General features: G+C 45.9%; 1 long non-coding RNA gene across 1 annotated transcript in view; it reads right to left on the reverse strand.

The window, feature by feature from the left end:
• Positions 1-382: 382 nt before the first annotated feature.
• The window catches only part of LOC142070829 (uncharacterized), a 33,657-nt gene continuing 11,768 nt past the window's right edge, over positions 383-22,271 (reverse strand). The window contains exons 2-3 of the long non-coding RNA XR_012666751.1: positions 2,703-2,839; positions 383-1,988 (exon numbers count right to left, since the gene is read on the reverse strand). This is a non-coding gene — a long non-coding RNA (uncharacterized LOC142070829). The remainder of the gene's footprint in view (positions 1,989-2,702; positions 2,840-22,271) is intronic.

Genomic DNA, 22,271 nt, shown 5'->3' on the forward strand with positions numbered 1-22,271 from the left:
GCTAGGACGCACTGTCCCTTCGCGGCGGGCAGCCCGGGCTAGGCTGACGGATGCCCCAAGGTCCTAACCACCCGTGACTTTAACTGCTAGAGCTCAGGGCTCCTTCGCAGCGGGCAGTCAATACTGACTGACAGGTGCCCCAATGGCAGCACTAAGAGCCTCTCCACACCCGTGACTTTAACTGCTAGAGCTCAGAGCTCCTTCGCAGCGGGCAGCCAGGATTGACTGACAGGTGTCCCAAGAGTTTGCCCCGTGGAGGCGGCACAACTCAACGCTAGGCTCTTAGTACTCTCACCTAATGGCCAGGCTTTAGAGCCAAAACGGCTGAGGTTCTTTAATTGTGTCGGCTGCTTTACAGTAAACCAGAGAAAACAAGTCAGGCTTATGCACAAATGGTTACCAAAATTTATTAAGCTAGATTCTAATCATGTGGTTACAAAATTGCTAGTGCCTACTTATTTAAATGTAGAGATGTTACACACACAAACAAGTTACAAAACTGAAGCCACAATCCCAAAGAAAGAAAACAAAGTATAGAGCTCTATTTCAAAATATGTGTACACTAAAGATAGGAGATCAGGTGTGGGTGCTTCTTACCCTCCTTGCATCTCTCGATTCCAGCGGTGCCAAGCCAGGATCGGTCACTCAATTCCGCGGAAAGACGAATAAGGGACAAGGCTTAGGGACCCTCTTAGCTGCAGAAGCCTTGGGAGGCTGTCACTTATCTGACCAGCAGATAGATAGTGAAAAGCACTCAAAAATCATGGTGCTGTAGGTCCCCTACTTATACCTCTGTACTCCTTTATTCTCTTTCTCCTTTCTTATGCCAAATTGAGGCTGGTCTGTCTGGGTGACGCCAGCTTTCGCAAGAGTAGTTTACACTTGCAAGGGAGAGAAACAATAACTTTCGACTACTGGACATTTCTTTTATCAGGGTAAATAATTTTCCCACCTAGGATGTTGGTGTGTGTGCATCACGCTATTTAGTAGGGGCTAAGAGCCATGTCTGTCACAGGGCCTCTGCCTGCTGTGAGCTTAATCCTTGTATCTGTTCCCAGAGGCACATTGTAGCAGCACACCTGTGCTTTCACAGCTTCAAAGGCTGTGCTGGAATATATGTTAAGTGCCCTGTTCCGGCTTCCTCCTGTGTTTCCAGCAATGCTGGTCTGAGGGGGGGGGGGGCTGGCTGTCTGGCTACAGAACCCCAGGGCAGAAAGGGCCTCACCCTGCCCCTCCCAGAGATGCCCTCAGCCCCATCAGCTTCAGGGCCCCATGGCAGTCAGGCCACCCCCGCAAAATCATCAGGGGTCCGGGAGGCTGGAGTGCCCCCGACTCCGCCAAGAATGCCCTGCACCGGGCATGGCTGTGCCACTCCCACTAGTCTCAGCAGGGCTCACATGCCTGAGACCTGACGCCTTTCTGAACCAATGGGCACACAGTGTTACTAGCCCCCCGGCCCCAGGAATTCTCCCTTTCCCTTGGGTCTCCCCTCACCAGTACTGTGGGAGCCTCCAGCCTCAAGGCTCTCACACTCCTCGGAGGTGCTGCTGGCCCCTTGGGAGTAGGTGGAGCTGCTGGTGCTAGAGCAGGGGTTGCCCCATCTCCTGTCCTAGGCAGGGTGGGGACTCTTTAGTGGCCAGGCAGGGGCATGGCTCCTGCTGGGCCCTGGCGCTGGGCTCCTGGCTCCTCTGCTTCCTGGACAGGAAGCCCCAGAGCTGCCTTGCCCGTCTCCCACCCTGTCCTGGCTCCCTCCTGCAGAGCTGCACCCTGGGCCACCTCCATTTTGACCCCGAAGGTGCCTCAGGGCCTGCTCTGGGAGCTGGTGTCTTCCTCCTCCAGAACGCCAGGCACGTCCACCACTTGGCCTGGCCACAAGCTGCTTCCCCGCCAGCGGGGACAGAGGGGCCGCTCTCCTCTTGGGGAAGCCGGTAGCTGCTTCCCACTGGATCTGGAGCCTTCTTCCCAGCATCTGCTTCAGCCTCTTCATCCTGGAACCGAGTGGGGAGCAGCCGTGAGTCAGGGATCAAAGCAGCAACTCACTAAAGGGCCTGTCTGCTCCACCCCCACCTCTCCTCCACTGGGGCAACTCCCCCTCACTGCCCGCCCCACCACGGGGCACAGGGACTGCAATCTACACACACTGGCAGCAGCTCACAGCACAGGCTGCTCCCAAAGCTCCCCCTCCCTACTGAAGCACTGTGACACAGGGGAAGTCTCATCCTTTCAGAGCAGTGGGGTTTTCAGACTGTTTCGACAAGCAGCTCCCTCCTCCCGCCCAGGCCACATGCCCTCCCTGGCTAGAGAAAGACCAGAACCCGGGAAGGGTCTGAGTTTGCCCTGGGAACTCGTCCCCAGTTAAACTTCACAAAGTTCCAATCATATGAGGCATGAGTCCCCCTCAGTTCCCACAGAGTTCAGTGGGAAAGTGGGTGTTCAGCAGCTGGCAGGGTCTGACCCTCCAGAGACTCCTACAAGGGAAGGGCTGGGAGCTCTATTGCTGGGCTATTTCCACCATGCTGGAGATGGCTCTGGAGAACACCCTGAAAGAAACACGCTGCCCAGGCCCAGAGCAAACGGCTGCAGGGGGCTGTGTTAGCAAATCTAGACTCACTGGGAGGAGATCCCCCCTCCTCCTCCCACCATTTCTGCCTCTCCCCAAGCAGAACAGGGAAGCCTCTGAGGAAATGCTACCTGCCACTCACTAGATCTAGATGGCGCAGTGCTGGGTGGCAGATGCTCAGACTTGGTCTGTTCCTGGCCCTCTTCCTCGCTCTCCCGCACCAAGGTGGGCTGAAAAGGGAGCTGCACAATGCCCTGCCAGCAGGGAGACCAACAGTGGCTGTGAAAACAAAATCATGTTTTATTGCCAAGGAATGGTTAAACTCAGGCTAGCAGCCAGGGTCCAGAACTCTGACATACTGCGGGCAGGACGCCTCCCATCTCAAGGTCTCCGAGCACCTCACACACATTCCTGAAGCCTGACAAGCCAAGGGCTGTAGGGGAGGGACTCCAACCCCACTGATAGAAAACTGTGGCCTGGGCAGGGCAAGCCACTGCCTCAGGGTCACACTGGGAGTCAGTGACAGAGCCAGGGATGGAGCCCAGGAGCCGTGTGTCAGGCCCCTACACTAACCACTAGAGGAACGTTCTTTTCCAGAGCTGGCAATTGCAAGCAGGACCCTGTTCCCAGTCTCGCTGGCTCTGAGAGGGAGTGTGACTGGCTGGAGAGACTGAGGCAGGGGATTGGGGGTCAGGACTCCTGGCTTTCAGTGGCCATTTTCCTATTGACTTATGGGACCTCGGGCAAGCCATTCCCCCTCTCTGTGTTTCAGTCCCCAGCAGTAAAATGAGGATCTAATACTTACTCACTTCTTGTAAAGTGCTGAGATTTACCCAGGAAAAGTCGTTCTGTAAGTGCTATGCAGCACTGGACCCTCATCGGTCAGATCCAAATTCCTAGAGTTTAGATCTGGGCTTTCAGTTCAACCCCGTACAGAATGAGGAGCCCAGCCCTAGACCTTGGATTGAGGATCAGCCCTTCTTGGGGTGGGAATTGAGCTAGGAGGCTTTTCCGTCCCTCGCCAGGTGGATTAACAAAAGAGGGTTTTTAAAATATGAACCGGGTTTTTCAAATTAAACTCACCATGGGTTTTTTCATTAAAAATAAGCCTGCTTCAAATTCAATTTGAATTTGGCAATCTATGTTAAGGCCTAAATTTGTTATCATCTCTTAAAATAATTTCAAGAGACTAGAAAGAAATCCATCTTAAGTAGTACATGTTTCCTGCCAAGTTTTAAGGAGAGTCAAACGACTGAAGCACCCGGAAGCAGAGTTCGTGGAAGTGCTAGAACAGCTTTAGACAGCAGTAGCCCTTCCTGTGAAAGTGCAGAAGGAATAGTTTCTTCCTTTCAGTTTATTCATCTAGTTCAGTTCAATGACTAGTTAATGGAATTTAAAAAGAACACTGGGAGTTGGCAAAGAAGGCAAACTTGTTTGCTTCCTTCAATCTAGGAATAAACACTAGGTGTGAGGGGATGAGATCTACCCATTGAAAAATCTGGAAGAACATGGTGACCAGAATGTATCAATTCAGTTCACTAACTACAGCTAATATTTCCTTTCTTTAAGAAATCGGGTAGTTTTAAATGCAAAACATTTTTGATGAATGTTTTTTTCTTATGCTTCTCTTTCTGGCTCGGCCACAGCATTGCTGTGTAAACACCTCTTGCTCTTTACCTCAGTTTCACCACCTCTGTTTGGGATAGAGACACTTCTCTAACTCCTAGCAGTAGTGCGATTTGAGTAGGTCATGAGAGTTAGACACCTACAGGGGGTTCTTGGTTTTGAAACAACCATTCATTTTAATCATCTTGATTGTAGGAGAACTACTCCATTCACGAGAATCATAAACTGCTCATATTCCATTAAAGAATGGAAGGCAGCAAAATTCATCATATCACCAATTTGTTATGAATTATTTACTCATTCTTAAAAGAGAGTTGAACGCTTTTTTTGTTATGTAGGCCCAGTTCCCACTGCTGAACCAGTACCAATTACACTGGATAATGCTGTAAAACCTATATTTTATTGTCAAATCATGTAAGCCATTCCTCTTCTCCTCTTCTTGTTTTATAAGTTTCAGATCAACAAAATCCCCCCCTTGACAGTCACTGCCCGTGTGGCGCTGCAGGCAGAGGAGCCTGAGGAGGCTACATTGTGACATCAGGGGTAACTCAGCCACTCATCACTCATTTCACTCCAATAACCCTGAGCATAAACCCTAAACCTGCTACCTGTCTTGGTCATCTCTCCCATTGAAACCTGCGGAATCATTTGCTGACTCCTTTTAACAAATGGGGTTGAATTATGAAAATCACCTGCACAGAATTAGCATTGACTGGCTCAGTTAAATCTGATGTCACAGTGCACCTCTACCTGCAGCACCAATTAAATGGGCACAGTGCAGAAACCAAGCTTTGCTGGTGGTTTCTTTTTCTAGTTGTCACCAGAATCAACAAGGTTCTTCCTACTGATGCCTGCCTAGAAATTCCCTGAAATTTTGGAATCAATTGGACATAGTCTTCAAAAATTATCACATTACAGACAGACAAAGAAATGCCATTGAATTCAGCATTAGGCCTCACTGCACTCAGCCAACAATGACTTTAACTCCCTTTTAACTCAGTAACTCAGCTCACCCAATCTGCTTGGAGACTCTCAGGGACTGGAGGCTGAGCATTCTCAACAGGTGGCCAAAAGACAGCACTAATCAGGACAGGAAATCACTCTGGTGGAGATCTCCATCAGCGCACTATTCCAGCCCCACGTCTTTGTGAGGGCCTCTTACAATGACAGCTGGAGAACAGCCCCACCTGCCTCAGGAAGAAGACCAGCAGAGAGAAATGGGTCCCAGGGTCGCATTTGCCCTTTTGGCCAAAGTGTCTCAGTGGGATCTCATGGTCAGTTGATTATCCACCATGACCCCAAGTCTTTTTCAGGGTTACTATTTCCCATGATAGAGTCCCTCCGGGACAGAGTCCCCCTCTTGTACATATAACCTATATTTTTTGTTCCTAAAGGGAAACTTTACATTTGGACATACTAAAATGTACGTTATTTGCTTGTGCTCAGGTAACTAAGCAATCGAGATAGCTCCATATGAGTGACATGTCCTCTTCATTATTTACCACTCCCCCGATCTTTCTGTCATTGGCAGATTTTACAGTGATGATTGTATATTTGCTTCCAAGTCCCTGATCAAAATTTTAGGTAGCGTACATCCAAGAACCAAACCCTGCAGGACCCTACTAGAAAGACACCCGCTCGATAATGATTCCTTATTTAAAAGGACATTTTGAGACCTATTAGGTAGCCCGTTACTAAGGGGCAGAGTCCGAGTTGGGACATTTTTCTGTCAACTTTACTTGTGTTTTCCAAGCCTAGAGCTCGGCTGGTAACGTATGGATCAGGCTGAACAGTTTCCAACCTTCACTGAGAATCTTACCTTCTACACAGGGGATGTCTGCTTTCTGCAATATCAACACAGAAAGGAGAACATGGCCAAAGAAGCTCCTCTTTCACACTTAGGTGCGTGTCCACAAATCCTCTCTTGGTCCTCAAGGAGAGACCGCAAGGAGGAGTCTTGCTGCAGCAGGCTACAGGGGTCTCCGAAGTTTGCCCTGCCCTGAACCCCTGTACTGCATGTCTGATATTAAGGGAGCTCTGTGAGGTCACAGCCTCCTCCCTGCCTTTGTCCAGTTGGCTGAGTTCCTGCCAAAGGCCCTTGTGAAGTCACTGCCACACCTACCTCTCCCTTGCAGGGCTGATGTCTGCCCCTGGACAGCCTGGTAGGATGTTTGAGCTGCTCCCCAGATCACCCCACTTGCTCACTATTGATTTTGGGGAGCAAATAGGCTTCCCAGTAAAACAGCAGAGTCTGTTCCTCACCCCACACTGAGTTTTTCATAGATTGTGAGGCCATTAGGTGTCCTAATGAGGCCTCTATTTCACACGCCATGAAATTCCACACTCTTACCCCCTATTAAAACCAATACTGTGTTTTACTAAAACACACATTCCAGAAAGACATCCATTTGTGATGTGAGGCCATCAAGAAAAACAGAGTCCACCGCTTCCCTTGATAATTTGTTCCACTGGTTAATCTCCCTCACTCCTAGATTAGGACTGGGCATTTGCTGTATTCAAATGTGTTGTTTGAATGGGCTGACTTATCTTCATCATTATTTACCGCGACAGCAATCTTTGTGCCACCTGCAGATGTTACCAGCTGTGATGTGATATTGACTTCCAGATGGTTGGTGTAAATGCTGAAGATAGTTAGTGGCTGAGAGCCTGTTCACCCCCCAGGGCACCACACACCCACTCCCTCCTGTAGTACAGGAAAAGGGCATCCAGCCCTCCTTTCATATGGTTTCAAAAACACGCTTGGCAGCAGTTTCAACTATGGGGTTATGAACCACAAATGGGGGTCCCCTATTAACAAACACACTTCACATCTAGAGTGTCAACAGGCTGCAGTTCTATGCATCTGAGTTTCCCATTTTCTAAACTGGTATGAGAAACCCACCTTGATTATCTCCATTTAAAATTTGGGAGACTCTATGGCACAGGGAAGTGAAGTGACTTGCTTGTGGTCACACAGTGATTCAATGGAAAAGCCTGGACGAGAACAATGTATTTGTTCTGGTTCACAGACTGGGCCCTGATCTCTTGTATTCCTTGCCTCTTTGTTCTAAATTCAAGTCCCAGACTGAGTCCCCCTGGTGGACACTCATTGGACTGCCTCAATCAGACCCAACCTCTGGATCCAACTTACAACCAAGCCATGTGGGTCAGGCAATGTCCAGCCACTGCTTCAAGCTGTGGGGCTCCTAAGGCCCTGTCCCAGATACACACTTCTTCTCTGGCTCCCTTCCTGGTGATGTGGGACTTTGCAGTCCAGATGTTCTCGGCCCCAAGGGAAAGGTTTCACAGCCTGTTTTTTAAAGTGATGTGCTCTCTAAGATGAGAAAGCCAATCCTATGCCTGGAGCCCCAGGACACAGACCAAAACCCAATGGCTCTCAGAAGTGTTGAGAATTCAGAGAGGGGATTGAGGTCAGGTATTTATTTTTTTCACAGATGTGTGACTCTCTTGTGCTGTCTAAGAGTAAAGTGTGTGTGTGTTTAAGAAGTTACTTTGCAGAGCCTGGGATTCCTCCCTTTAACTGCTATGTGGTCCCCAAGGGGCTAAACCGGAAAGGGAAGTGAGCAGAGGTGAAGGGGGAATCTGGAAAAATGTGGAAAGTGGATGGAGAGGTGTGGGACATCTCAGCACTGGTTCAGGGCCCATCTCCTAGACAGACAGTCCCAGTTGTCCCCCTCCCATCTCCTCATCTGATCTGTCTCTCCCCCCAGTCCTGGCCTCCTGTGCCAATCTCACTCCCTAGGCTCCACATCCAATCACAATACTGATGAATCTCCTGCCCCAGCTCCTGCTTTCAATCTCTTTGCCCAGCCAGTCCCAGTTCTCCTGAACCCCAGCTCTTCATCAGATCCATCTCCCATTCCCCCTCACTTCCTTCCACCCACCCCACTGGTTCTCACTCCCCGTCTCCTCTCTGGCTGCAAGTCTCCTTGCTCACTCAGACATATTCTCTGCCCTCCCCTCACCTCCAAATGCCAGTTTCTTTCACCTCCTGCCAGCTTCCAGCATCCCTTAGGCTCTTTCTCCCAATCTACTCACCCCTGTCCCCTAGTCTCTGCATTTGAATCTAGCGCTTCCTCCTCTGGGCCCAGCAGGGAGGGGGGCATTGAGAGCACAGGAGAGACAGGCTCTCTGCTCTCAGTTCAGGTACCTGGACTGAGCACAGACCGCAGCAGCTGAGAGCTGCAATTACAGGGAAAGTCCTGCTCAGCCCCAGGCTGGAGCATGGCAGTGCAGACACAATTGTCAGGGCGAATGGAGCTGCTAACATCAAAGAAGTCTCTATTTTGACTTCTTTGAGGTTAGCAGCTCCATTCTCCCTGACTTTTCAAAGACTTCTCGTTTGGTCAATTTAGGTAGATTTTCAGAGACAGCAAAAGCCGCATCCCTGGCACAAAGGCCACCTCCTTGGGAAATTTCAAGTCCCTGCTCCAAAACCTGGGGGCGCTAGAGCTTTTAAAAGACAACGGCACCTGAAATGTTTAGCACTGGCTAAGCACTGTCTTCATAAACTCATAGACTTTAAGGCCAGAAAGGACCATCGTGATCTTCCAGTCACCCTCCTGTAACAGACCCATAAGATGTGGCCAAGCCTCGTTCTCAACAACAACTGAATTATTTTGACTGAATATTTTGAATTATTTTGACTGACTTCCCTACTTCAAAAACAACTTTTGACAGCTAGCTCGGGGGTCTGACCCCACCAGGAGCTTTCTTTGATCCAGTCATGAAGGAGCATCTACGTACAATAACTGATCATGAAACACAGGTTCGTTACTTAGGAAAAAATACGCAGGATGAACTGATTCAAATCCTAGCAAATGCCGTTAAAAAGAAAATTACAGAAGCTGCCCATTCTGCAAAATACTTTTCAATAATACTGGACTGTACTCCAGATGTGAGTCATGTTGAACAAATGACGATGATCATTCGTTTTGTGGATATGGAAAAGTCTGCAGATGAAGATAATATTGAAGTGCTCATAAAGGAACATTTCTTGGCGTTCGTATCACTGAAGGAGATGACTGGCGCATTTATGACAAACTATTCTACAAGAGTTTGAAACAATGTCATTACCTATTGAAAATTTACGTGGTCAAGGCAATGATAATAGGAGTAATATGAAGGATAAAGACAATGGTGTGCAAAGGAGAATGATGGAAATCAATCCTAGGGCATTTTTCGTTCTTTGCAGCGCGCATTCTCTGAATTTGTTTGTCAATGATGCTGCTAGATGCTGTTTGGAGGCAAGCAGTTTCTTTGACCTGGTGCAACGTGTTTATGTGTTTTTCTCAGGCTCAACACGCCGTTGGGAGATTCTGACTCGCCATGTGAATTCTCTAACTGTGAAACCACTTAGTCAGACAAGATGGGAGAGTTGCACTGATGCTTTGAAGCCTCTTCACTATGAACTTGGAAACGTTTATGATGCCCTAATTGAAATTTCTGATGATACTACCTTTGCTGGATCATCTGGCAATATGGCACGTTCAGATGCAGAAGCTCTTGCAAATGGCCTTTCCAAAGTCAAATTTGTGACTTCACTCATTTTGTGGTATAATATCCTTTTCGAGATTAACCTCACTCGTAAGCAGCTTCAGGAAAAGAACTTGAACATACATTCTGCTATTCAAAAACTGCAGCAAACTCAAAATATTCTGGAGGAATTCAGAAGTGATGAAGGGCTCGAAAGAACACTGGTAGATTCTCTCAAGCTTGCTGAAGAAATAGACTTTCCGACAGACTTTGAACCAGAGCCAGTTCGCGTTCGGCAAAAGAAACAGCAGTTTTCATATGAATGACAAGACACACCTATTCAGAACCCAAAACAAAGGTTCAAAGTGCATTTCTCTTTGCAGTCCTTGATACTGCTATTCACTCGGTTGGTGAAAGATGTCAACAGATGCAGCAGCTAGAGTCAATATTTGGCTTTCTAGATGATATCCACAGCTTGCAAAAGAAAACAGCAAAACAGGTAAGAGAATTTGGTATAAAACTGGAGTCGGCATTGACTCCTGAAAATTCTAAAGACATTGATGCTACAGATTTGTGTAGTGAGCCTGAGACTTTTTCAAGACGACTTTAGGAACATTCCACTACTGAAGTTTGTTTGTGAAAACAAACTCTCAGACAGTTTTCCAAACATTTTTATAGCTCTACGCATTCTTTCAACTTTGCCAGTTTCCGTAGCTAGTGGGAAACGTAGCTTGTCAAAGTTAAAATTGATAAAAACATATCTGTGTTCAACAATGGTGCAAGAGAGACTTGTTGGACTTGCCACATTGTCAATAGAGCATGAACTAGCTGGAAAACTCGATCTAAGAGAACGAGTGACTGAATTTTCAAAACTTAAAGCAAAAAAAGTCATGTTTTAAGAGCACAGAGTGTTTTTTATTCAGAGTGTTTTGTAAATACAAGTTGAAGTTCATTGAAGAGTTTTCTTATTTCTTTCTATATTGGATGTGGTGGTAATGGCAGTTAAAGCAGAATAGTGTAATGGATGATTTTGGATTTGTAATAATAAAAATTATAATTAACATTTTAAATGCATTTTTATTTGAAATCGACTGAAATATCACCTCACTGTTGTGTACAGATCGATTCTGAAAAGTCGTGTCTCTATTTTATTTGATCTCAGAAACATTGGTTGGACAGACGGATGGATGCACAAACCGAATAATTAAGCCTCTGTTTTAAAAAAAAACGCTTAAAAAACATTAAAAGGAAAAAAGGGGCAAAATGTTTCCCAGTTTACCAAAAACTTCAGCCTAGACTTTCCCTTGCGGTTTGGGCCTGGGGCACTGTCATAAATATAAAGGGAAGGGTAAACCCCTTTAAAATCCCTCCTGGCCAGAGGAAAAATCCTCTCACCTGTAAAGGGTTAAGAAGTTAAAGGTAACCTCGCTGGCACCTGACCAAAATGACCAACGAGGAGACAAGATACTTTCAAAAGCTGGGAGGAGGGAGAAAAACAAAGGGTCTGTGTCTGTCTGTGTGATGCTTTTGTCGGAGACAGAACAGGAATGGAGTCTTAGAATTTAGTAAGTAATCTAGCTAGGTATGTGTTAGGTTATGATTTCTTTAAGTGGCTGAGAAAATAGCTGTGCTGAATAGAATGAATATTCCTATCTGTGTATCTTTTTTGTAACTTAAGGTTTTGCCTAGAGGGATTCTCTATGTTTGAATCTAATTACCCTGAAAGGTATCTACCATCCTGATTTTACAGAGGTGATTTCTTTACTTCTATTAAAAGTCTTCTTGTAAGAAAACTGAAAGCTTTTTTCATTGTTCTAAGATCCAAGGGTTTGGGTCTGTGGTCACCTACGCAAATTGGTGAGGATTTTTACCAAACCTGTCCCAGGAAGTGGGGTGCAAGGGTGGGGAGGATTTTGGGGGGAAAGAGGTGTCCAAACTACGTTTCCCAGTAAACCCAGTTAGAGTTTGGTTTTGGGCTTTCAGTTCAATCCTGTACAGAGTGAGGAGCCCAACTCTAGACCTTGGATTGAGGATCAGCCCTTCTTGGTGGGAATTGAGCTAGGAGGCTTTTCCGTCCCTCGCCAGGTGGATTAACAATGGAGGGTTTTTAAAATATGAACCGGGTTTTTCAAATTAAACTCACCATGGGTTTTTTCATTAAAAATAAGCCTGCTTCAAATTCAATTTGAATTTGACAATCTATGTTAAGGCCTAAATTTGTTATAATCTCTTAAAATAATTTCAAGAGACTAGAAAGAAATCCATCTTAAGTAGTACATGTTTCCTGCCAAGTTTTAAGGAGAGTCAAACGACTGAAGCACCCGGAAGCAGAGTTCGTGGAAGTGCTAGAACAGCTTTAGACAGCAGTAGCCCTTCCTGTGAAAGTGCAGAAGGAATAGTTTCTTCCTTTCAGTTTATTCATCTAGTTCAGTTCAATGACTAGTTAATGGAATTTAAAAAGAACACTGGGAGTTGGCAAAGAAGGCAAACTTGTTTGCTTCCTTCAATCGAGGAATAAACACTAGGTGTGAGGGGATGAGATCTACCCATTGAAAAATCTGGAAGAACATGGTGACCAGAATGTATCAATTCAGTTCACTAACTACAGCTAATATTTCCTTTCTTTAAGAAATCGGGTAGTTACTGTGGAAACTGCATACTGTGGAAACTGCAGTAGACATTATATACACACAGAGACCATTAAACAATACCCCCTCCCACCCCACTGTCCTCTGGTAATAGCTTATCTAAAGTGATCATCAAGTTGGGCCATTTCCAGCACAAATCCAGGTTTTCTCACCCTCCGCCCCCCCCCCCCCCCCCACAAACTCACTCTCCTGCTGGTAATAGCCCATCCAAAGTGACCACTCTCCTGAAGGTCGAAACAGCAGACTGGACTTCTACATACAGTGCTTCCGCCGACATGCACGGGCTGAAATTGTGGAAAAGCAGCATCACTTGCCCCATAACCTGAGCCGTGCGGAACACAATGCCATCCACAGCCTCAGAAACAACTCTGACATCATAATCAAAAAGGCTGACAAAGGAGGTGCTGTTGTCATGATGAATAGATCGGAATATGAACAAGAGGCTGCTCGGCAGCTCTCCAACACCAATTTCTACAAGCCATTACCCTATGATCCCACTGAGAGTTACCAAAAGCAACTACAGCATTTGCTCAAGAAACTTCCTGAAAAAGCACAAGATCAAATCCGCACAGACACACCCCTGGAACCCCGACCTGGGATATTCTATCTACTACCCAAGATCCATAAACCTGGAAATCCTGGGCGCCCCATCATCTCAGGCATTGGCACCCTGACAGCAGGATTGTCTGGCTATGTAGACTCCCTCCTCAGGCCCTACGTTACCAGCACTCCCAGCTACCTTCGAGACACCACTGACTTCCTGAGGAAACTTCAATCCATTGGCAATCTTCCTGATAACACCATCCTGGCCACTATGGATGTAGAAGCCCTCTACACCAACATTCCACACAAAGATGGACTACAAGCCGTCAAGAACACTATCCCCGATAATGTCACGGCTAACCTGGTGGCTGAACTTTGTGACTTTGTCCTTACCCATAACTCTTTTACATTTGGGGACAATGTATACCTTCAGATCAGCGGCACTGCTATGGGTACCCGCATGGCCCCACAGTATGCCAACATTTTTATGGCTGATTTAGAACAACGCTTCCTCAGCTCTCGTCCCCTAAAGCCCCTACTCTACTTGCGCTATATTGATGACATCTTCATCATCTGGACCCATGGAAAAGAAGCCCTTGAGGAATTCCACCATGATTTCAACAATTTCCATCCCACCATCAACCTCAGCCTGGTCCAGTCCACACAAGAGATCCACTTTCTGGACACTACAGTGCTAATAAACAATGGTCACATAAACACCACCCTATACCGGAAACCTACTGACCGCTATTCCTACCTACATGCCTCCAGCTTTCCCCCTGACCACACCACACGATCCATCGTCTACAGCCAAGCTCTGCGATACAACCACATTTGCTCCAACCCCTCAGACAGAGACAAACACCTACAAGATCTCTATCAAGCTTTCTTACAACTACAATACCCACCTGCGGAAGTGAAGAAACAGATTGATAGAGCCAGAAGAGTTCCCAGAAGTCACCTACTACAGGACAGGCCTAAGAAAGAAAATAACAGAATGCCACTAGCCGTCACCTTCAGCCCCCAACTGAAACCCCTCCAACGCATTATTAAGGATCTACAACCTATCCTGAAGGATGACCCAACACTCTCACAAATCTTGGGAGACAGGCCAGTCCTTGCCTACAGACAGCCCCGCAACCTGAAGCAAATACTCACCAACAACCACATACCACACAACAGAACCACTAGCCCAGGAACCTATCCTTGCAACAAAGCCCGTTGCCAACTGTGCCCACATATCTATTCAGGGGACACCATCACAGGGCCTAATCACATCAGCCACACTATCAGAGGCTCGTTCACCTGCACATCCACCAATGTGATATATGCCATCATGTGCCAGCAATGCCCCTCTGCCATTTACGTTGGTCAAACTGGACAATCTCTACGTAAAAGAATAAATGGACACAAATCAGATGTCAAGAATTATAACATTCATAAACCAGTCGGAGAACACTTCAATCTCTCTGGTCACGCAATCACCGACATGAAGGTCACTATCTTACAACAAAAAACAGTTTGGATGAGCTATTGCCAGCAGGAGAGTGAGTTAATATGTGTGTGTGTGTGTTCCCGGGGGGCGGGGAGGGGTGAGAAAGCCTGGATCTGTGCTGGAAATGACCCACCTTGATTACCATGCACATTGCAGGGAGAGTGGTCACTTTGGATGAGCTATTACCAGCAGGAGAGTGAGTTTGTGTGTGTATGGGGGTGGGGGGGTGAGAAAACCTGGATTTACGCTGGAAATGGCCCACCTTGATTATCATGCACATTGTAGGGAGAGTGGTCACTTTGGATAAGCTATTACCAGCAGGAGATTGAGTTTGTGTGTGTGGTTTTTGGAGGCAGGTGAGGGGGTGAGAGAACCTGGATTTGTGCAGGAAATGGCCCACCTTGATTATCATACACATTGTGAAGAGAGTGGTCACTTTGGATGGGCTATTACCAGCTGGAGATTAAGTTTGTGGGGGGGGGGGGGCAGAGGGTGAGAAAACCTGGATTTGTGCTGGAAATGGCCCAACTTGATGATCACTTTAGATAAGCTATTACCAGCAGGACAGTGGGGTGGGAGGGGGTATTGTTTCATGGTCTCTGTGTGTATATAACGTCTACTGCAGTTTCCACGGTATGCATCCGATGAAGTGAGCTGTAGCTCACGAAAGCTCATGCTCAAATAAATTGGTTAGTCTCTAAGGTGCCACAAGTACTCCTTTTCTTTTTTTAAAAAATGTTGATTTGCAACTAAATATAGTCTTTACACTAAATTTGGTGCTTTTTCTTTTGCTAACCATGATGGTAAAGTATATCTATGTACATTTATGTAAGCAGTTATGTGGCTTCATTTACATTTCTTGTGTCTAATTTTTACATTTTAATTATGTTGGAAAATGGCAAACAATGCATTTATTTCCAAGACTATGATGGATTTTTTACTCATGATTTGTCCACGCACTATTTCGATGAAAATTCAAATGCACTTAAAAATGCACAAAAACAGCATTTTCAATTGGTTTATTAATTGAACAAAACTACCTTAAATGTGCTGGATACATAAGAACAAAAAAATTTACCGAAACATATTTTTCATTTAAAACTAACTGATTTAAGGAAGTATCTGCAGTTAGTGAAATGAACTGATTGTATCTGGTCATCGTGTCTCTCAGATTTTAGAACTAATAGGTCTGACCCCCTCATGTCTAGTATTTATTTATAGACTGGAAGAGGAAAACAAGCTTTCCTTCTTTTTCCACTCCCAGTCAGTTTCTGAAATTTGAATGAAATTGTTATTGAACTGAACTAGCTTAATCAACTTAAATTAAAAAAATATTCTTTCTGTGCCTGCAGAAGACGCTACTGCTGTCAAAAGCTGGTTTACCATTTCAATAAACTCTGGTTCCAGCCAAAGACTGTCATGAGTTCAGTGGTTTGATTACCATTAAAACTTGGCAGCAACCATGGACTTGTCAATATTTATTACTTAATTTAAATGACTTTACTAAGCTATTGCAAGTTTAGGCATTAACATGGGTTGTCATAATTTCAAATTTAATCTCCAATAGATTTGCTTTTCAAAAAATAAACCTGTTTTTAATTTAAATAAAAATAATCCAATTTAACTTTTAAAAAATCCCTTTTTGGGTTTCTTGGTTTTGAAACAAGCATTGATTTTTATTCACCTTGATTTTAGGAGAACTACTACATTCGTGAGAATCATAAACTGCTCATATGCCATTGAAGGAGAGAAGGCAGCAAAAGTCATCATATCAATAATTTGTTATGAATTATTGACTCAGTCTTAAAAGAGACTAACTAGAGGGTTGGACACTTGTTTGTTTATGTAGGGCCAGTTTCTACCTCTGAACCAGTAGCAATTGCACTGGATAATGCTGTAAAACCTACATTTTATTGTCAAATCGTCTAAGCCATTCCTCTTCTGCTCTTCTTGGTTTATAAGTTTCAGATCAACAAAATCTTCCCCTTGACAGTCAGTCACTGCCCATGTGGCTCTGCAGGCAGAGTAGCCTGAGCAGTAACATTGTGACATCCAAGGTAATTCAGCCACCCATCACTCACTCACTCCAATAACCCTGACCTTAAATCCTAACCCTACGGCCTCTGCCTTGGTCATCTCTCCTATTGAAACCTGCAGGATCATTTGCTGATTCCTTTTAACCAATGGGGTTTAATGATGCAAATCATCTGCACAGGATTAGCATTGACTGGCTAAGTTAACTCTGATGTCACAATGTGCCTCTACCTGCAGCACCAACTAAATGGGCACAGTGTGGAAATCAAGCTTTCCTGGTGGTAGTGGTTTCCAGTTGTCACTAAAATCAACAAAAAGAAAATCAAGTGACTTCAAGTGAGCTCTAGCTCATGAAAGCTTATGCTCAGATAAATTGGTTAGTCTCTAAGGTGTCACAAGTCCTCCTTTTCTTTTTTCGGATACAGACTAACACGGCTGCTACTCTGAAATAAAATCAACAAGGTTCTTTCCACCAATGCCTAGAAATTCCCTGAAATTTTGGAATCAATAGGACGTAGTCTTCAAAAATTACCGCATTACAGACTGACAAAGAAATGCCATTGAATTGTGCTTTAGACCTCACTGCTCTCAGCCAACAATGACTTGAATCTCCTCCCTTTTAACTCAGTAATAATCCCCAGCTCACCCAATCAGCATGGAGACTCTCAGGGACTGGAGGCTGAGCATTCTCAACAGATGGCCAGAAGACAGCACTAGTCATGACAGGAGATCACTCTGGTGGAGATCTCTGTCAGTGCACTAGTCCACCCCACCTCTTTGTGAGGGCCTCCTACAATGACAGCTGGAGAACAGCCCCACCTGCCTCAGGAAGAAGAGCAGCAGAGAGAAATGGAACAAGAGAAGAGAAAAGAAAAGACATGAGGAAGGGCGGAAAAGAGAAGAAAAAAATGGACAAATTCCAAACGCCTCAGTGAGTCATAGATTTCAAGGTCAGAAAGATCCACTCTGACCATTTAGTCTGTATAACATGGGCCATAGAACTTCCCTTAAAATAATTCCTGTTTGAATTAGAGCGCATATTGTAGAAAAACAGCTAATCTTGATTTTAAAAATGCTAGTTGTGGAGGATCCATCACAATCCTGGATTAATTACTTCAAACGCTGATTGTTAAAAATGTTTGCCTTATTTCCAGTCTGAATTTGTCTAGCTTCAACGCGCAGCCGTTGGATCTTGTTATACCTATTTCTGCTCAAATGAAGAGCCCATTAGCAAATAGTTGTTCCCTTATGCTCATCTTTTAACCCTCTCTTTGTTAAGCTAAACAGATATAGCTCCTTGAACCTATCTTTATAAGGCATGTTTTCTAATCCTTTAATCTTTCTTGTGGCTCTTCTCTGAACCCTCTCAAATTAATCAGCATCTGTCTCAAATTGTGGACACCAGACCTGGACACAATATTCCAGTAGTGGTCACACCAGTGCCCAGTACAGAGATACAGAACCTCTCTACTTCTACCGGAGATTCCGCTATGGATGGGTCCCAGGGTCGCATTTGCCCTTTTGGCCAAAGTGTCTCAGTGGAAGCTCATCGTCAGCTGATCATCCACCATGAGCCCAAGTCTTTTTCAGGGTTACTATTTCCCATGATAGAGTGCCCCCAGGACAGAGTCCCCCTCTTGTACATATAGCCTATATTTTTTCTTCCTAAAGGGTAACTTTACATTTGGACATATTAAAATATATGTTATTTGCTTGTGCTCCGGTAACTCAGCAAGCAAGATGGCTTCATATGAGTGACATGTCCTCTTCATTGTTTACCACTCCCCCGATCTTTCTGTCATTGGCAGATTTTACAGTGATGATTGTATATTTGCTTCCAAGTCACTGATCAAAATTTTAGGTAGCGTACATCCAAGAACCAATCCCTGCAAGACCCTACTAGAAAGAAACCCGCTCAATAATGATTCCTTATTTAAAAGGACATTTTGAGACCTATTAGGTAGCCCGTTACTAAGGGGCGGAGTCCGAGTTGGGACATTTTTCTGACAACTTTACTTGTGTTTTCCGAACCTAGAACTCGTCTGGCAACGTATGGATCAGGCTGAATTGGTTCCAACCCTCACTGAGAATCTTACCTTCTACACAGGGGATATCTGCTTTCTGCAAAATCAACACCGAAAGGAGAAGCACTTCCAAAGAAGCTCCTCCTTAGCACTCAGGTGCGTGAACAGAAATCCTCTCTTAGTCCTCTAGGAGAGACTGCGATAAGGAGGCTTGCTGCAGCAAGGCTACAGGGGTCTCCCAGGTTCCCCCTGCCCTGCATCCCTTTCCTGCCTGGCTGATGTCAAGGGAGCTCTGTGAGGTCACAGCCTCCTCACCACCTCTGCCCAATAGGCTGAGTTCCTGCCAAAGCCCTTGTGAAGTCACTGCCACACTCACCTCTCCCTTGCAGGGCTGATGTCTGCCCCTGGACAGCCCAGTAGGATGTTTGAGCTGCTCCCCAGATCATCCCACATGCTCATTATTGATTCTGGGGAGCAAATAGGCTACCCAGAGTCTGTTCCTCACCCCACACTGAGTTTTTCAAAGGTTCATAGATTTTCTTTTAGGCCATTAGATCTCCTAATGAGGCCTCTATTTCACAAACCATGAAATTTCACACCCTACCCCCATATTAAGCCCAATAGCTTGTGTTTCACTGAAACACACCTTCCAAAAAGGCAGCCAAGTGTGATGTGAGGCCATCAGGAAACAGAGAATCCACCTCTTCCCTAGGCAATTTCTTCCACTCGTTAGTCTCCCTCACTCCTAGATTAGGACTGGGCATTTGCTGTATTCAGATGTGTTGTTTGAATGGGCTGACTTGTCCTCATCATTATTTACCACGACACCAATCTTTGTGCCACCTGCAGATGTTACCGGCTGTGATGTGATATTGACTTCCAGATCGTTGGTGTAAATGCTGAAGACAGTTAGTGGCTGAGAGTCTGTTCACCCCCTACCGTCCCCCAGGCACCACACACCCACTCCGCCCTGTAGTACAGGAAAAGGGCATCCAGCCCTACTCTCATATGCTTTCAGAAACACGCTTAGCAGCAGTTTCAACCATGGGGTTATGAACCACGCATGGGGGTCCCCTGTTAACAAACACACTTCACATCTAGCGTGTCAACAGGCTGCAGTTCTATGCATCTGAGTTTCCCACCTTCTAAACTGGTATGATAAACCCACCTTGATGATCTTCATTTAAAATTGGGGAGACTGTATGGCACAGGGAAATGAATTGACTTGCTTGTGGTCACACAGTGATTGAATGCAAAAGCCTGGATGAGAACAATGTATTTGTTCTGGTTCCCAGACCAGGCCCTGGTCCCTTGTGTTCCTTGCCTCTCTGGTGTAAAATTCAGGAAGCATCTTACTGGATGCTTTTCCTTCTTCTCCATTTCGCTTAGTTCCACATACCCAGCGAGGAAGGATTTTTTGTTACCCAGCTGGCTCTAACATATGTGGTTATTGTCACAGACTGAGTCCCCCTGGTGGACACTTATCAGACTGCACCAATCGGACCCAACCTCTGGATCCAGCTCAGTGGATCTTTTCGGGGGGTGGGGGTTGGGGAGGGTTTGCTGATTGTTCCATCGGGAGGAAGTCCTGTTGGGAGGGCAGGGGAGCAGAGAGATGGGGGAGAAAGCGATAGGGTGTGCGTCTGGAGGTCCAGACAGAAGGGCTGCAGCAAGCAGGCCCTCACAGATTGAAGTAGCGGAGAACCTGCCTGAAGCCTGGGAGGGACAGAGCTGGGGATCAGGGATACCCCAGGACAGGAGCCAGGAGGAGCACTGCACTAGGGTGGATTCGCATGAGAAGGACAAATCGGAGCTGGATCAAGTATCAGTGCTGCCCAGGGCTGTATGGGGCCGTGAGTACTGGGGCTTGTGACTTTGCATTGGGAATCAGGAGGGAGGCTGTTAGCGAGTTAAGTGGGGAGGTTGTCACATGTCGCTCTGTGTGGCTTTGCAGAGAGCAGCAGAAGACGACACTGGAGGGGTTTTTTGGGGAAACTTTACTGGCACCAAAGACGACCAGGAGCACCCAAGACTCCCCACTGGACAGGAACTTTGCCCAGGACTCCTGAACTCTGTGTGCAGACACATTGCTCGGTTTCAGCCCTTTCAGAGTGTGGTACCACTGGGCCTGTAGGGCCTTGTGTTGAATGTAACCCTGTTTTACTGCTTCCCCTATCTTTGCCCCTGTTGTTTTTCTCCTCTGTAAATATCTGTTTCCCTTTCCTGTAGGCATTGTACTCTTCCAATGTGTGTGTGTGCTCACTCTATTGGAAGAGAAGGTTAAAGGACTAGGGAGGCAAGTATCAACCCTGCGCTGCATCAGAGAACATGAAGGTTTTCTGGATAGAAGTCTGTTTGGTGCTTGAAGCACCATATGCTGAAGAATCAAAGAGTGCAGTGCAGAACGGGGGAGAATATTGGCAGCATGTGACCTCCAGAAGAAGAAAGAGGAGAACCTATGTACCCCCAATGCAGATAGAGGTGCAAAACCATTTTCAGGCTCTCTGCACAGCAAATGCAAAAGAGCAAACGCAATATGGGTTGCATAAAGAGAGGCATACCATGCAAGTCATAGGAGATGATGGTACTGCTCTACTCAGCGCTGGTTAGGGCTCAGCTGGAGTACTGTGTCCAATTTTGGTCACTGCTGTATGAAAAGGATGTAGAGAAACTGGAAAGGATCCAGAGGCGAGTGACAAAAATGATCAAAGGTGTGGAATGTATGTCATATGAGCAAAGGCTGGATGAATTGGTATGTTTAGATTGGAAAAGAGGGAAATGATAGCAATCTTCAAATACTTGAAAGGCTTTCATAAGGAAGATAGAGAAAAATTGTTCTCTTGCCACAGAGGGCAGGACAAGAGGCAACGGGTTCAAACTATAGCATAGTGGATTTAGATTAAATCTCCAGAAATACTTCATAACCAAGATTTTATCAATGATGATTGTATATTTGCTTCCAAATCACTGATCAAAATGTTAAATAGCATTAGCGCCAAGAACCACTCCCTGTAGGATCCTACTAGAAAGATACTTGCCTGAGAACGATTCCTCCTTTACAATTACATTTTGAGACCTTTTAGGTGGCCCGTTACAAAGGGGAAGAATCCTAGGCGGGACATTTTTCTGCCCATTTACCTTTTGTTTTCCGAGCCTAGAGCTCGGCTGGCAATGCATGGAGAAGATTGAAGAAATTCCAACTCTCACTGAGAATCTTACCTTCTACACAGGAGATGTCTGCTTTCTCCAAAATCAACACAGGAAGGTGAAAACTCCCAAAGAAGCTCCTTCTTAGCACTCAGGTGCGTGAACGCAAATCCTCTCTTGGTCCTCAAGGAGAGACCGTGAGAAGGAGGATTGCTTCAGCAAGGCTACAGGGGTCTCCGAGGTTCCCCCTGACCTGCACCCCTGTACTGCATGTCTGATGTCAAGGGAGCTCTGTGAGGTCACAGCCTCCTCACCAACTCTGCCCAATAGGCTGAATTCCTGCCAAAGGCCCTTGTGAAGTCACTCCCACACTCACCTCCCCTTTGCAGGGCTGATGTCTGCTCCTGGACAGCCAGGTTGGATGTTTGAGCTGCTCCCCCGATCACCCCACTTGCTCACTCTTGATTCTGGGGAACAAGCAGGCTTTCCATTAAAACAGCAGAGTCTGTTCCTCATCCCGCACTGAGTTTTTCATAAATTTGTAGGCCATTAGATCTCCTAATCCAGCCTCTATTTCACAAGTCATGAAATTTCAGACACTTACCCCATATTAAGCTCAATTCCTTGTGTTTCACTGAAACCCAGCTTCCAGAAAGACAACCAGTTGTGATGTGAGGCCATCAGGAAACAGAGACTCC

The sequence above is a fragment of the Caretta caretta genome, chromosome 2 (genome assembly GCF_965140235.1).
Source record: "Caretta caretta isolate rCarCar2 chromosome 2, rCarCar1.hap1, whole genome shotgun sequence".
Taxonomy (NCBI): Eukaryota; Metazoa; Chordata; order Testudines; family Cheloniidae; genus Caretta; species Caretta caretta.